The sequence below is a fragment of the Rhinoderma darwinii genome, chromosome 9, assembly GCF_050947455.1.
Source record: "Rhinoderma darwinii isolate aRhiDar2 chromosome 9, aRhiDar2.hap1, whole genome shotgun sequence".
Classification (NCBI taxonomy): domain Eukaryota; kingdom Metazoa; phylum Chordata; class Amphibia; order Anura; family Rhinodermatidae; genus Rhinoderma; species Rhinoderma darwinii.
The window spans coordinates 42,159,816-42,176,872 of NC_134695.1; positions in this window are offsets into that span (position 1 = coordinate 42,159,816).

A 17,057-nucleotide genomic window follows, 5' to 3' on the forward strand; every position below is an offset into this window, starting at 1 on the left:
GGAGCCCATGGAATAAGCTGTAACTGTGCCAGCAGGGGGCAGAGTGAAGCCTCCTCGTCACCAAGGGATTTGACTTAGGGCTACTCCCGGGGGAGGAGTCTATGGGAACCCCTGTTTACCCTTTAAGCCCTGTACAGGGATCTGCAGGGGAACCCCAGGTCGCTACCCCCAGAGTAGTCTCCCTTGGTGACGGCTGATGTAACAGGTGTATCGTGGTCTGAAAAACAAAAAGGGTCAGGGCAGGCTGCAGAGGTTTGTCACGAGTAGAGTAGCAAATGGTCAGGGCAGGCGGCAGAGGTTCATCAAGGCAACGTAGCAAATGGTCAGGGCAGGTGGCAGAGGTTCATCAAGGCAACGTAGCAAATGGTCAGGGCAGGCACGGATGGTCAAGAAACAAGCAGAGGTCAATACATGGGAATCCAACAAGATAGCAGAGATATGCTAGTGACACTAGGCAACCCAATTGCTCTTGCAAAGAAGGAAGGCGATGGAGGATCTTAAATAGCCAGGAAAACTGGGTATGAATTTTTGGCGCGCACTGGCCCTTTAAGAAAGTAAGAGCCAGTGCGCGCAAAAGGACCCAGAAGCCAAGCCAAAAGGAGAGCAGCGGCGGCGTGGGGGGGCTGCCCAGCAGAGAGGAGCGGAATGGGAAGCCCTTGAGAGCCGGTAGGTACATGGTGGCGGGCCGCAACTGTCACAGCGTTACTGTAAATTTGACCTTATCATACACATCTCAGCTGCTGCAGAGAAGGGGGAGCTTAATGTTAGTTAGTCAATAATTAACATGAATTCTCCAAAGAGGTTCCGTAGCAGCTGTTTGTAGTATACTGCACACTGCCCCAGGTGCTGCAGAATAAACATAACAGTACTTTTTCTGATGAAGCCGCAGTGCCCATAGTCACATTTACCTCCTCCTTGCGTCAGCGCCACTCTCCTCCTTAGGCAATTACGGCTGAGAAATAAGTCAACGTTCCCAGAAGAGATCCACTAAAAAGAAAATAATTGATCCTTACCACTCTTTTTTTTTTTTTTAAGTGTAATGTGCATGATTTCCAGGATTTACATTGTATCTACCATGTGGCGCCATTATCTCTATGTGAAAGGGTGTTAAGAATAAATGTATTCACCGATAATAACTGTGCGTGATCCGTTCAGGTGGAGAAAAGGATTAGAACTGCTGAGATGCAACCTGTAAATGGAAGGAAAAACAAAGGATTTATTTCTATAAAACTATTCTGATAATCACGAGTCCCCACGTTTGTCGTAGGTAATCTCTGTATCCCCGGTATATTTAGGTATACTCATATGAAAAGGTTTACACTAAAATGACATTTGCATCTACATTTTTTTGATTTCCATTATATAATGGGTTAGTTAGTAAGGATAAGGGCACCTCCACGCATTAATAATTCATTTATAGAGCACGTGAAAATTGTGCACAATCCTGGCAGTTCCCTCAATGAAAAGAAAATTGAATAAAAAAATGGAAAACAGGTAAAAAAACAACAACATTGATGCCTGGGTTTACTGTAACCGTACATAATGTAGGAAACAATGGTTATTATTGCAAACAACAGCAGCATACAATTGCTATACGGATTTGAAGATAATAGGGTTAGATTAATGAGAAATGGTTTAAAATAAGACAAAATAAAAAAAGAATACGTTTTGAAAAAGAAAAGCAGGTTAATAATTCATAAATCTGCTGAAGAATGTTCCTAAATCTGGTGTAAAAATCTAAGTAAATTGGCTCGTGTCGCATGGAGTTGCGACAGTCTCACAAACTTGACAGACTCCTTCACCCCTCCGATTGCCCCTTCCCTGCCCTCCTTTTCCTCACAGGTTGCCGTACAGGTTAGAGGGCGAATTCACACACTGCTGCAGATTTTCTGTGCGGATTCCATATTTAAAATCCACAGCACTTTCCAGTACAATGCATGTGGATAGAGTGTTATTAGGACATGGTGTGAGTTTGACAGGAATTTTTACCTCAGATTTCACTTGTTGCAATGCATATGATGAAATCCGCTGCAAATCTGCGTGTAACACAATAAGTACAGCACGGAATAAAGATAGTGAAAAGAGTGCAGGACACCACGGCGACATACTCCTTTTTAACGCACACCTTATATCGGTCTTAAAAATATGCTATTTTCTACGCCGCAGTTTTATAGATGTGGTGTAATGTACAAATGGCCCGAACCACCCCCCTTTTTCTAACCGTCAAATGTGTTGTGATATGGATATTTTATGGTGTAAACGCTCCATGAATTTGATGTATTTTGCACCATTTTTCTGACACAAACTCCCTCATGAATTTTAACTAGTGTGTGCAGAGGGCACTATCCTAGACTTGCAAATCCAGTATATTCACAAGCTCGAATACTGCCATACCCAGGGCCGTTTTTAGACAAAGTGTGGGGAAAGTTAAAAGTGGAGCCCCAAATGCTGAATTACTGTATCAACGCAGAAAATTCAGAAGGATGTGAGTTTGTCCCCCCTCTCACACAAACACCAAAAAAGGCCATACTTACAAATGGACACAGACAGGTCAGAAACGCCGATGAGAGTGAGCAGGTGCTTTAAATAATAATAGCCACTCCCACTAGTCTTGAGGGGGTGGTGTGTGTGGTGCATGGGATGTGTAGTAAGAAATAATAAATGAATAGCGTATGTGCAAGTGTAATAATGTAAGTGAAATATAGGGGGCAGTAATGAGTAAAGTGTCTCAATACAAATAAATGAATAATGGAGTGCAAAAAAATTATCTATATACATATATAGTTATTATATCATACCCCTATACCAGATGAAATATTACCTGCATACGGTTACTGCACACAACTCACTATTATAAGACCAATATTACCAATAATAACACAATATATGGTCCAAATAATACAGCCACACCAGTGACTGAATAATACCCCCATACTGTTACTGAATAATACCGCCACAGCATAACCACATAGTGACTGAATAATACCCTCATACTGTTACTGAATAATACCACTACACCATAACCACATAGTGACTGAATAATACCGCCACAGCATAACCACATAGTGACTGAATAATACCCTCATACTGTTACTGAATAATTTCACCACAACATAACCACATAGTGACTGAATAATACCCCCATACTGTTACTGAATAATACCGCCACAGCATAACCACATAGTGACTGAATAATACCCTCATACTGTTACTGAATAATACCACTACACCATAACCACATAGTGACTGAATAATACCGCCACAGCATAACCACATAGTGACTGAATAATACCCTCATACTGTTACTGAATAATACCACCACAACATAACCACATAGTGACTGAATAATACCCCCATACTGTTACTGAATAATACCGCCACACCATAACCACATAGTGACTGAATAATACCCCCATACTGTTACTGAATAATACCACCACACCATAACAACAGTGACTGAATAATACCCCTATACTGTTACTGAATAATACCTCCACACCATAACCACAAAGTGACTGAATAATACCTCCACACCATAACCACCCCTCAGGTGCTGGCGACTCCACCGGACATGAGGAGGCTCACGCCATTCAGCCCATAAATGTTATTTTCCGGGCGGTGCGGGCTCCGTGGCATCTGCTATGGCTGCTATAGTGGGCAGGGGGCCCTAAGAGAATAGGGGCCCTAGGCAATTGCCCAGTTTGCTCCCCCATAACGCCAGCCCTGGCCACACCATCTATTAAATGAATGACATCCCCCAGATAACTGGCATAAATACATTGGTAAATCAGCCCGATTGTGTTCGCTTATACATTTATATACATACACTACACTTGTCTTTCTATCTTCTAAACTTCTTCAATTCAAAGATAAACGGTCTTTCCAAATCCTCATATTAGCTTTTTTCCTCTACGCTTGCACCACTTTCTGAGGTGCAGATATCATATCAGTAAGCCACTTCCATCATAATGAGAATGTTGTACAATTCACATTTGGAAGGTCACTTGTTATATTAAAGACTGTCCAAGCATGAAGATGAGGTAATAGTTCTAAGCTAATGAACCAAACTTGTTCTGCACAAACAATTTCAATCCCTGGAACAAAAAGCCTAAGAGGTGAGGGGAGAATCACAGAGGAAGAAATAAATCTGAGAGAACCGCAATAAACCGTCACTGAGGTCATAGATCTGACACAATATTTAGAGCGAAGCGTCATAGAAATAATTGGCACTCTGCCCCCGATGTTGTCTCGATATTTCCACTGACAATTAAACCCAAGTAGTGATGAAAGGGTTTGGGGAAGTAAAAAAGGCCCATGAAGAAATGGTGCGGGTCCTGAGCTCTACAGAACGTTAGCCTGGATTTTCCTTATATTTTGTATTATATTCTCTTATATACTTATGGAGATTACTGGTTTGTTGACAGGATCCAGGGACCACCACACTTGCTGAAGATTATTATGTGGCCTGATTCAGGCTGCCACATTTTAGCTCCTGTTTTCCAGCTGTAAGTCCCGGATCCCATGTGGTTCAGGGGAACCGAACTTAGATCACCATAGAGTTTAACATTGTGCTCATTCGAGTCATTAAGCCCGCAGTTGGGCTAGAATTTGCTGTCGTCTGAATAAGGCCTAAGGCCAATTTCAGATGACATTTGACAAGACCCGGATCCTGTGTGGTTCTACTGGCCGAACTTAGGTCACCATAGAACTCTACACTAATTTAGGTCTAGTCCAGAAGAAACGTTCAGGGCCTGAATCTTGTGACCATAACACTGACGCTAAAATGGGTGCTTAAAATCAGGCTCACAAAGTTGTAAATCTGTGATGTATGAGATTACCCGGGTTCTCTATGTCTAGACCGAAAGTCATTATGTGCAATAAGTATGCAATAAAGAACATCGGGAAGGGGGCAAATTCTATTTCACAATACAGTGTTCATATAACTGGCTTCATAAGGTAAGTTAGCAATGGGTTGCCACTGAGGAAGGTCGGAGCAGGTCATATCTGGTTGTGAACGGGTAGTGGAGGCCCTGGGGCTTTTAGTCTGTGCCACCACCGCCATCATAATATGCCAAAATCCCAGTCCTTTAAGATTTTTGTTGGGTGAACGGATACATATGTGTACTTGTAAGTGTAGCAGTATTTATTTCTGTTTGGAAGATGTCATCATTAGTTATCTGAATGTCCGTTTTTAGCAAAAGAAATCTGTAGATCTAAGCTTTAACACATTTCCTATTAAACTGCCAGACCTTCGGTCTGCTAAAAGGAGCCGTCTGGCCTGACAACATGCATTTACATGGGTAGTATTAATGTCTTCTTGGTTACCCCAGGCCTGACCTTAGCACATCATCTTAATGTGTTCAGGATTAATTACCAGAGAGCCAACAAACACAGCCGGGTAATGAATTATCACAGGTCCAATGTTAAACCCAAGAGTAAAAGTCACATTCCAACAGATAACATGACATTTGTTCTGTATGTCTAATGTTTACAAAATGGCCCTTTGGGAAAGCTATTCTCACAGAACAAGGCAGAAGAAAGAGACTAGTTATAAAAGCTTTCGAGTAGCCACAGCTAAAAAAAACCTTGGACAGATCATTCAGATTTCTAGGGGATACGGTGTGCTGAGTCAAACCATTGTCATCATATACAAAGAAGGGTAAACATTCCATAAGGACAGCCAATGCTACTATGGTGCTTGCACAGAAGGGCCAGGACAGGTTGTCCCTATAACCCTTCCCTATGGGCGATGTGATACTTCTAAAAGCTCCATAAGCCCTACTGGTTGAAAAAATAAGTAGGAGGCACTTGCATGGAGTAAGGCCCCATGCACACGACCGTAAAAACAAACCAAGTTTTTGCGGACCGCGTTTTTGTTCCGCAAAAATGGACCCATTTCATTGAACGCGGACACCTTTCCGTAGCGCTACGGATGGGTATCCGTGCCGTAGAAATGTTCAGAAAAAAAATTATGGAACATGTCCGTTCTTTTGCATTTTGCGGGCCGTGCTCCCATACTTTGTATGGGAGCACGGCCCGAAAATGCGGATGGCAGTCGGCGGCCGGCCGTGCCTGCAATCACGGGCCGTAATTGCGGGCACGGTTGTGTGCATGGGGCCTTAAATGAAGAAACAAAAGGATGGGGAGTGTGCTGGTAAAGCAGGACCCCGAGGGGCACTTATTCTGCTTCTTGAAGTCTATAATGGGTTATACATACACATATATATATATATATATATATATATATATATATATATATATATATATATATATATATATATATATATATATATATATATGTATCTAATTCTAAACTTTCTCATAATGTCTCCATCAAAAGAAGATTGATCGGGTGATGAAGGAAGAAAAAGATGGGTTAAGTGAAGTTGCAGATAGGACAACTCTTCCTCTGGGGTAATTTACTGCCATTAAAAATATATATGCATGGCGTGCCCCTCTGTCTTTCATGACGTCAATAACTATACCATCTCTACGGTTTGTATTTTTGACATATGATGTATTTATATTAGGGCAAATTTTGCATGAGGTAAGACCCACCGCAGCCGAAGGCTTGGGTAGTATCAAGAAAAAGACCTAGAGACAAAGTGACTCCTCCACACATACTAGTCCATGCGTTATATAGATTGAGCTTCACTGTAAAATCTAGTACTAAGAGTTGGGAGCCGTGTGCCTGGCAGCATATGTTTATATATCTGATATATTTCTGGGTATTTGTTGAGCACACGATGACCCTGTACTATGTTATTTTCTCTACAAGCACATGCTGTTATCAATTGGTTAAGTTAATCCAGGCGCATCTTCACAATATTTTCTTTGCCATAAACTACTTGCCCTAACACATCCTCCACAATAGCGGCCTCATCTAGAAGATTCTCCTGCTATGTGAGGAATGCATGAATGCGTCAATGAAAATCATTCCTGGTTTATCATTTTTTTTCTGGAGCGCCTTATAAATAGGGCGTGCTTTATAAGGTCCCTGTAAATGTAGGTACTTAAGATCCAAGTACCATTATATAAACTCAAATGCCATGCCAAATGAGTGAGAACATAAACACAGTCTGTATCCTACATCCCAGACTATAGGCCACTGTACATGGCAGCTTGCAGTCTGCTCATAGATCGAAGAATTTAGGAAAGGAATAAGAAAAAGTAGAAAGTCCGATTACAACACTGTGTTAAGTAGTTGGCAGCATTTCAATGCAGAGCCGCCATTTTTGACTCTTGTTTTTGCAGTCCAGTTGATACTTGAAAGCACTACTCAAAGATAATCCACTGGGAAGTTGGAGAGACTTACTAATAATCACAATCACAAAGTCCATTTTGACCAGAGTTTTCCTTTAAAGTCTGTACATTCATGTTAAAGGCATTTGTCAGCAAGTTGATACAATTAATTTGCTTCATATACATGAAGTTTTGCAATAACACAGGGTTTTTGTCGAGCCCTGGTCACCCGGAAGAGGACAATATATATAGAACAGAATGCCATTTCCTGGGTAGTCACTTTCTTTGCGAGGATACACAGGGAAGCCTGGAATAGTGTGTTCTGAAGTAGGCACTCTATCAAGTAGCATGGCCAGGTACAGAAAGTCCTGTCCTCAGCATAAGCTAAACGCCTATTTACATCTGATCCTGGGCAGCTGGGGTAATAGAGGTTAATGAAATTGCTCCCTCCTGGGAAAACAGGGTTCTCTGTATGGACCCCTTTTCTTTAGTTAGTTGTTTTTTTTCCCTCTGCATACAAAACATATTGAACAGAGTACTTAAACGGCTAGTACAATCATTATAAATAGGGAGATCCTCGTTGATTTATTGTACTTTCTTACATTAGGGTTAGTAGTTCTGTATGGATCTGATACAATAACTCCATATTTTGCACTAATAAGTGCCAATAAGCTGCGTAAAGCTGCATACCATTGGAATATATACACATAGTTACAGCTGGGCTATAAAACAGTAGTTTTCGATGAACAGTTGTCTTCCTGGGATACATAAAACTGATTTGCATATCTCCTCCCACTCTCCTTAAATGAACAATTAAAACTCTAATTGTAAGGTTTTCAGTCTAGTTTAGAGGGTTGATACAGTCTGAAGAGGACGTCTGTTTTCTTACGTTTATTGCAACGTTTATTCTCGCCCACCCACGTTGTCTCATTCCTACCTGCTTGATACATTCTTCAGACTATAAATCTGCCAAATCTTAAATTAATTTCTTAATTAATTTGGCTGCCGGCCCCTTGCTATTAGAGACACTAATGCTGCTTATCTGGGGAGATTACAGTAATTGCAGTTTGTAGTGTGCGTGAGAAGAACTTCTGTGCTTTCTGATGGATACACTGCAAGGCATGTGGTGCTCTCAAGATTCCAGATTAGTTTGTAAAGACTGCACCCGCTCTTCCCGGTATCTTGGCATCTATTCTAAAAATGAATGTAGAAGGTGATTTAGGGACTTTATGCCCTTTTACGTGGGCCAATGATTGGGCAAACGAGCGTTCATATGAAAGCTCGTTCCTGATCGTTGCCCTGTGTAATAAACTGGCCAACAATCAGCCGATGAACGAGAAAACGCTTGGTTATCGGCTGATTGCATCATTTATGCAGCACAAAATATTATCGTTGTCGGCAGCACATCTCCCTGTGTAAACAGGGCGATGTGCTGCTGACACGATGAAAATATATGGGGACGAGCGATCGGAGTAACGACCACTTGTCCCCATACATAACCAATCATTGCTCCTTGTGAAAAGAGCAAACGAGCGCCGATCAACAAGCGGTCTCCTTGTTCGGCGCTCGTTTTCACCGCCCATATTGGGCCGTGTAAAAGGACCCTATGAAATAGCTTCCAATGTCCTCAAAGAAGAACTTCTAACACAGAGTTTACTTAAAGAGGCTCTGTCACCAGATTATAAGTGTCCTATCTCCTACATAATCTGTTCGGCGCTGTAATGTAGATAACAGCAGTGGTTTTTATTTTGAAAAACGATCATTTTTGAGCAAGTTATGAGCAATTTTAGATTTATGCTAATGAGTTTCTTAATGACCAACTGGGCGTATTTTTACTTTGGACAAAGTGGGCGTTGTACAGAGGAGTGTATGACGCTGACCAATCAGTGACCAATCAGTGTCATACATGGAATCGTCCCACAATCTAATGTCTATGGGGCCTCCAGATATTCTGATGTCTACTGTCAGGGAAACCAAGGATCTGAATACACATTGGTATTGAGCCAAGGAATTTCTAGCTGATAGCTGAAACAACGTTCAGCCCACAGTAAACTAATATATACAGTATATAGGCAACTTAAAATGAGTTTTCCAAGAATAAAGGATAGGCTATCAATGTGTGATCTATGGGTGCCGGGATATCAGCACAACGATAGGTCTGTGGCACTTCAAGTCAATAGGGCTGAGCTGCAGTACCAGACACAGCCAAATGTATGGATGTGCCGCTGTACCCGGATAAATAGATATGCTGGAGCACCATAGCCCCATGATCACACATTGATGGCCTATCCTAAGGATAAGCCATACATTTCTAGTTCTAGAAAACCCCTTCAACTGTGCCTCCTTCATATATGCCTTAACAAAAAACAAAAACTATACTTACCTATGACAGATTTTTTTTGCTCGGTACTGGTGGATATCCTGTAGGTTCATGTGTTGGTGGCACTTCATAAAAACATGACACCAACACTCCTGCAGGCTAGAAGGTGATCACATCGGTAAAAACAGGTTGAAAACCCAGCGTTGTCACCCGTCTCCTGCTAAGCCTGTTGCCAATCTATGGCCTGAACATATTTGGGCATTGGCTAATAAACGAAGAATATAGAATTTGTTCATAAAAGATTCTAAAGAACACAACTTTTTACTGGAGTTTTCCATTAAAGGGGTCTCCAGAAAAAAAAATTAAATTATCATTGTGCTAACAGAGCCCCTTTAAATTTTTATATACGACCTGATAGAAAATGCAGCACCGCAGTTCAGATCATGGGGATCACAGCAGTGAGGGGGGGGGGGGGTCTATACATATATCCCTTATTCACGGATGATTTGTAAGTAAACATTAATGGCCCCCACAGCCATGGTACAAATGAATAAATAGACCTTATAACACATAGGGGTGTGGTGTGCCAGTGAGATGCTTCACTTAATCTCAGAAATAGCCAAAATATAGAAATGGGCACATCAAAAAATGAGACACAACAACCTGTTAAAGTTGAAAAAAAGATATATTCTTTGTATAAATATAATAGTATACAAAAACACTAGAACAATAGTGTGAAAGTACAAAAATAGTAATCACCCCATATGGCGAAGTCCTTAGGATCGACTAAGCCGGTGAGATGTCACGTGTTCCAGGCTAGAAATCTGGAGGACTTCAGGAGAGACCTATGTGGAAGATAATTCGGCATTTGACTACCCCAGTTGCATCATTTCGGGGGACCTCCTCCTTTCTCAAGCCATGGTCCCTGAGATTAGTGCTTCTGACCTGTAGTCATTTTCTCCACCTAATGTATGGCCTGCCACGAGGAGTAAGGAAAGGCAATTCTTCACTAACATAGAAATGATCTAATTAGATGTTATCCTCAAAAGTGGAAGGAATCTTAGATAGTAAAGAATAAGTTAGAACATCCTATTTTTCTTTCCTTTTTATTGGAGTTCATGCAGTTCACAATAAAAGCTCCGAAAAGTATCACCCCTGGCAGCATCTTCTGCCTGGAAAGGATCCAGCTCTCCATTCCCCAGCAATCTCTTAGCCCTGCGGAATGTTGTGAATCTTTTCCCGTCTGTGAAGATACATGTGTCTTGGCACAGCTATTAACCTTAAGGCCTTTGCCCTGCCAAGGCTTCACCTTAGTGTTCCCAGGCATGTGCTTATCATTACAGTCTTTTGTGAGACCCCAGTTCATGCTGTGCGCAGTACCTTTACTTTCTGGAACACGGTCACAACAAAGATTAAGGATTTGGATTTTACCATCCAGCAGCAAACCTTCATAAGACCTCAGTGCACTTTTTCGATTTATTCACCCTCAATGTTACCATACGAAACAGAAAAAGCCGCAGGATATTTATACCTGATGCTATTACATGAAACATGAGTCAAATCCACTTTCTGCATGTATGGAAATAGCCTGAGGGTCTACTTTTTGTTTTTTCAGAACAGCACCTCTCTTGTCCATAGGCTGAGTGTGGTACTGCAGCTCAGCCCCATGATATACACGGAGACCAAGCATATACTGTACATAACAAGAATATTTTTTTTCACATACCAACCAACTTTTATTTTTTGTTTTAAAATTAAATATTCTTTGAGGATATATCGCTTTTTACAATTTTTTTTTACATTGCTCCAATGCATCTGAAATAAATTAAATAAAAACCAGCAGGATTGCAAAAAGTCTTGATTAAAAAGACTCCTTTGTGTATACAGCTTCGATGCAGACCTATGTGTCTCCATGGTTACAGACTGTCAACAAACACAGTCTAGTCTTATCTTGCAGTCATACTCCCTTCAATCTTTCCATCACTTCCTGTTTACCTACAGGTAGTAGAGAGGTCAGATGGAGTGGGGAGTAAGGGTCCTTTTACATCGGCCAATTATCAGGCAAATGAGCATTCACAAAAGGCTTGTTCCCGAACAATGCCCTGTAACCAGGGCAACGATCAGCCAATGAACGAGCAAACCCTCGTTAATCGGCTGATTGTATAGTTTACGCAGCCTAATATATTATTGTCGGCAGCACATCTCCCTGCGCTGCCGACATGATGGAAATGTATGGGGACGAGCGATCGGAGTAATGAGCGCCTGTCCCCATACTTTACTGATAATAGCTCCTTGTGAAAGGAGCAAACGATCGCTGATCAACAAGCTGTTGATCGTTGACTTACTATACACAAGGTTTGTTGGTAGTCGCATATGAAGACACAAAGTTCCACACAGGAGATTTTTTTCAATCAAGACTTTGCAAAGATGATTCCGTTTTTATTTTAGATGGATTAGAACAGAGGAAAAAAATAGAATTTAATGGCCATAGAAACCTTCGATGCCATTTCTTTAATGTAATGTACTGTATGTATTTTGTGATACTAAATACTTTTCTTATATACTGTATTTTTATTAAACAGTTTGCTTTGTTTCTGTTCAGCAGCTTCTGTGTATCCTCTGTACATAGAAGCTGCAGAACGACTGTTAGGCAAGCCCGTCAGTGAGCTGGACTGATGGCTCAGCTGACAGCGTCTCCTGTGTTCTTCTGTCACCTCATCTGATCATTAGAATAAAGGGGCTAAGCCCCTTTAATGTTTATCCAGGCACAGTGGTTCATCTGTACAAGCAACTGTGCCTTGATAAGCATTGAAGGGGCCGTGGTGGTCCCCTCCATTCTTATGATCGGTGTGGGTGCTAAGCAAAGGCCATCAATATTTCATGGAAGAGGCCATGCGACTTATGTATAAGGTTATTAAATTATAAATATATATATATATATAGATACACATACTATACAAGACATTGTAGTAACTATTTTCACCCTTCCTGCAGCTTTTGATCCTTCCCCCTCACATATGCCTGGTCTCTAACTACCATACTTCCTCCATCCTCCTGTTGCACCCCACCTCATTTAATTTATATCTAAAGTTGTCCGAACACAGAGTTTTCTCAGCAGACCCCATCATTTCCACTGTTCAATGATTTGCTTTATAGTTTGATACTATATAAATACTTGGATAGGACACTGTGACAAGACCATACATGATACAAACCTGGAGAACCCATTTAGCTTTCCTTTCTATGCAGTATTTGCTTCCTTTTGTGTCGCCGGTAACAATTGTGTAACTTTTCCAGGTGTGCCGCTGTATATCACAATCACATCTATTACTCCATGATGATGGATAAGAACATTTTGTATGCCAAAAATTAGGAATTCTCAAGAAAGAAAACATGTATGAACTTATCACACAACCCTAAATTCTGGGTTTTCATGTTCCCTCCTTGTGTCACATCTCGTATTGGTATTTACACATTTTTTTACATTTATACTTTGCGTTATTACTTCCATTGTGGAATAACTGTCGTAATAGAATCTGTTGTTTTTTATATTTAACCCTCCATAATTGACCCTTCTCTCAAATGCCCAAGTATTTGCCAAGCAATGTTTGCACAAGAAATCTCCTGCTGTTCATTTAGAAACCTAATCCTGGATTATTCTCCTCCTGCCTGTGCTGTGAGCTGGAATGCACTTTTTTCTTTCATTGCATTAATTATAAATATCATGTGTGATAAGACATTTGCAATTAGTTTCCGACATGTAGTGGATAAAAAAAAATGATCCCTAGAGATTTTATGCGCAGACCCACACATAGTCAGTAGCACATATATTATGAATATCAATATTGTCAAATCTGTCACACCGCAGATGAACCATGCTGATGACAAAACTGCTTGGCCTGTAAAGATATTGTTGCACCTCAAATCTTGTGAGTTCTTCCTCATTTTCTGGAACAAAGGTATATGGACCCTCAGGGACCACCCTCACCTGTAGAGAACACGTGCATGCCCACTTGCATCTTAAACATATCATCAATAAGATCTAATAGGTTATTTGTGAATCAACCCCTAAAACTGGCCATACACATAAGAGAAAAAGTTGTCTGGAATGGCCAATTTTGGACATTTCGACCGAATATTGTTTGTAACATTAATGGGAACAATCGTTCTAAAAATGTGATTGGCTAGGTTGGAAAACGTTGACCGTGGTCGGACGAAACTGCCTGTGTATGGCATGACCAGCCAAATTCGCACAAGCCCCATGGAGTCAGTATTTTTTTTGTAAAACTGACTTCTTGACCTGCCCCTTATGTAGTTGGTGGGATCATTCGTATAAGCAATCCCATGGACAATTGATCGGCCACATTGCGGCTGATCACTACCTTAGGTGTAAAGACAGTTTAAGAAGACTCTAATGGTAACTGGTAATCGCCCTGGAGGATTTGGTGCGTCACTGCACATGGACGGCCATTTATTTGAAAGGCCAGTATGTAATGCTCATTTCCCCTGTCTAGACGCGGCTTCCCCCAATGATAATGGCTGAACGCTGGGGGTTAGAGAACTGGACCCTTTAAAAGCCACAGATTTAATATTAGATGGTCACCAGAATTTCACCCGTCCGGAAATACACCCAAGCATGCTTCTCCGTACCCATTCAAAATGCCCCCCAAACGTTGCAAAACTTTGAAAGCCGATCAGGGTGTGCCTTAATCATACACACGGTCATACAAGTAACAAGTTGATAAAATAAATGTCATATATAACATCAGACAGAGGAGACGAGCAGCAATAAAAATATATTCATCCATTAAAAGATATGACAGATTACCAAGTTTCCACCTTTCTACGACGTGCAGATGAGACGTGTCACTTTTCACTACACGGATAGAGCTAAGAAATTATTCTAGTCACAGCTCCGAGCTCTGAATTTTCTTGTGGCTCATTTGGCGACAAGCCCTAATCTCTTAGGGGAATTAATTGTCAATTAACCTCCTCAACTTTCAAGAGAAAACTCAGAGGGAACTGTCCTCACAGCAGAAGAGCTCTTGCAGAAAGCTTGTTCTAAAATTTGACAGATATGTTTTATCTGTTGTAGAGCAATGCACCCAGAGAAATGAGCGACTGCAAAATGTCTTATAATAATGTGCATTATATAGGACAACTGGCCTTGGGGACGATAGAGTGAGAAAATTCATGTGTTGTTTGTAGCCTGGTTGACACCTTTACTCGCTTCCTCCAAAAGCATCTTAGGTTATTGGCTGTGTCTCTTTTTTTGTGTGTTTAAAGAGTACAGTATAATGCCCCATACAGTATAATGCCCCCATACAGTATAATGCCCCCATAGATGCACCAATACAGTATAATGCCCACACAGATGCCCCCATACAGTGTAATGCCCCATAGCTGTCCTCATATAGCATAATGCCCCCATGGCTGCCCCCATACAGTATAATGACCCCATAGCTGCCTCCATACAGTATAATGCTCACACTGATGCCCCATACAGTATAATGCCTCATAGTGCCACAATGTCCACTGTAGATAGTGCCTGAGGACGCAGAAACAGTTGAAACAGGGACATACCACCGGCCGCACAGGACAGCGGGACACTGCCCGGAATCTGGGACTGTCCCGCTGAATCAGGGAAGGTTGAGAGGTATGAGTTCACTACCCTTGACTACCAGGGATTTTTCCATTACCCATTCACCACCCTTAACGTTTGCGGTGTTAAAAATAATTTCACCACCCCAGACCACTAGGGGTGTAACTATTAACCCTTTAACTGCTGCAGAGCACGAGGTTTCTATTAACACATTTACTACCCTATACCACCAGAAATAACATTTATTAAAACTCTAATCCATCCTAGACCAGCAGAAATATTATTATTATTATCCCCTTACTCACCCTAGACCATCATGGATATTACACAGTCGAGTCACATTATTATGACCAGCAGCTAATATCCAGAGTAACCGCCGTGTGCAGCACGGACAGCAGCTAGACGGGCTGAGAGCGACTCAATAAGGTGCTGGTAGGTTGTCTCAGGTATCTGGAGCCGTGCTGACTGCAGAGCATCCCACATTTGCTGGAGGGTGCGTGGGGGAGGATCCATAGAGCGAACAAGACGATCGAGGTGGTCCCACCGATGCTCTATTGGGCAAATTAGGGGGCCTTGGAAGTCTTGGTCGTGCTCTTCCAACCACTGTCGGACATTTCTAGATGCGTGACATGTCAGATTGTCTTTCTGGAAGATTCCATCTGCCCCAGGGAAGACAAACATCATGTATGGATGGACGGACGTGATCTGCAACGATGGATTCATACTCAAATTAATTCAAAGTGCCTTCCACATAGATAAGTGTGCCCAGAGAACGCCATTAAATAATTCCCCAGACCATAACGCTGCCACCACCAGCTTGTGGTCTTCCAGAAATGGTTGCAGGGTTTTCGTTCTCAAATGTTTCTCGCCTGACACGCCAACGTCCATCCATTTGATGAAGTAGAAAAGGTGACCCATCAGTGAAGACACCACAGCAGCACGTGAACTGTTCACAAACTGCGCTGTTTGAGAAATAGCTCCCCCTTTGCCCGAAAGCCAATAATCATCCCTTTTTGCAACTCTGATAAATCGCCGCTTATAATCATGGCAACAACGAGTGATATGTGTTCAGACAGCCTATCACACACCTTATATACCCACCAAGCCCACGACACATCACTTCCTTCATGGGCTACGCTATGTAGAAAGTAGGAGTTGGTCATAATAATGTGACTCAACTTTGTATATTAAACCCCTAAATGAACCTAGACCACTGTGAATATTCAGCATTCACCCCAGACCACAAGGAACATCAAGTATTATTTGTTAAATGTAGAATATTAGTCCTTATCCCCTAAGCTAAGTATTTTTAGAGCGTTTAATCATGTGGCACAGCAAATCTGGTGCTGCAAGTGCCTAGTTGGCTTTCCTTTATGTGGTTCCTTATATGGCAGAGGTCCTGTTTGTACGGGACGAGCTGTAGTTTTTACGCCACCATTTTGTGGGGTGGGATGAAAAGAAAAAAAAAACAGCAATTCCTTCATCGTTTTTTTTTAAGGTTTAGATATTACAGTGTTCATCGCGCGGTAAGGGTTACATGTTTACTTTTTTTCTGAGGGTCAATACGAATACTGCAATACCAAAATTATAATTTTTTTTGTTTTATCACTCTTACAATATATATATATATATATATATATATATATATATATATATATAAAAATAAAAGTATTGTGTCACCAGACCCATAACTTTATTTTTCGTTCATTTTTTTTTTTTGTTCCACTAGGGCACCTAAATATGCAATCCTTAGATCGCTTGCACAATACACTGCAATACTTATGCATTGCAGTGTATTCTGCTTTTTTGCCGTCTCCTATTAAGCTCTCGCAGGGCTTTCCATCAAGACCACCATTGACTCCCCGCAATTGCGTCATGGGGGTGCGATAGGGT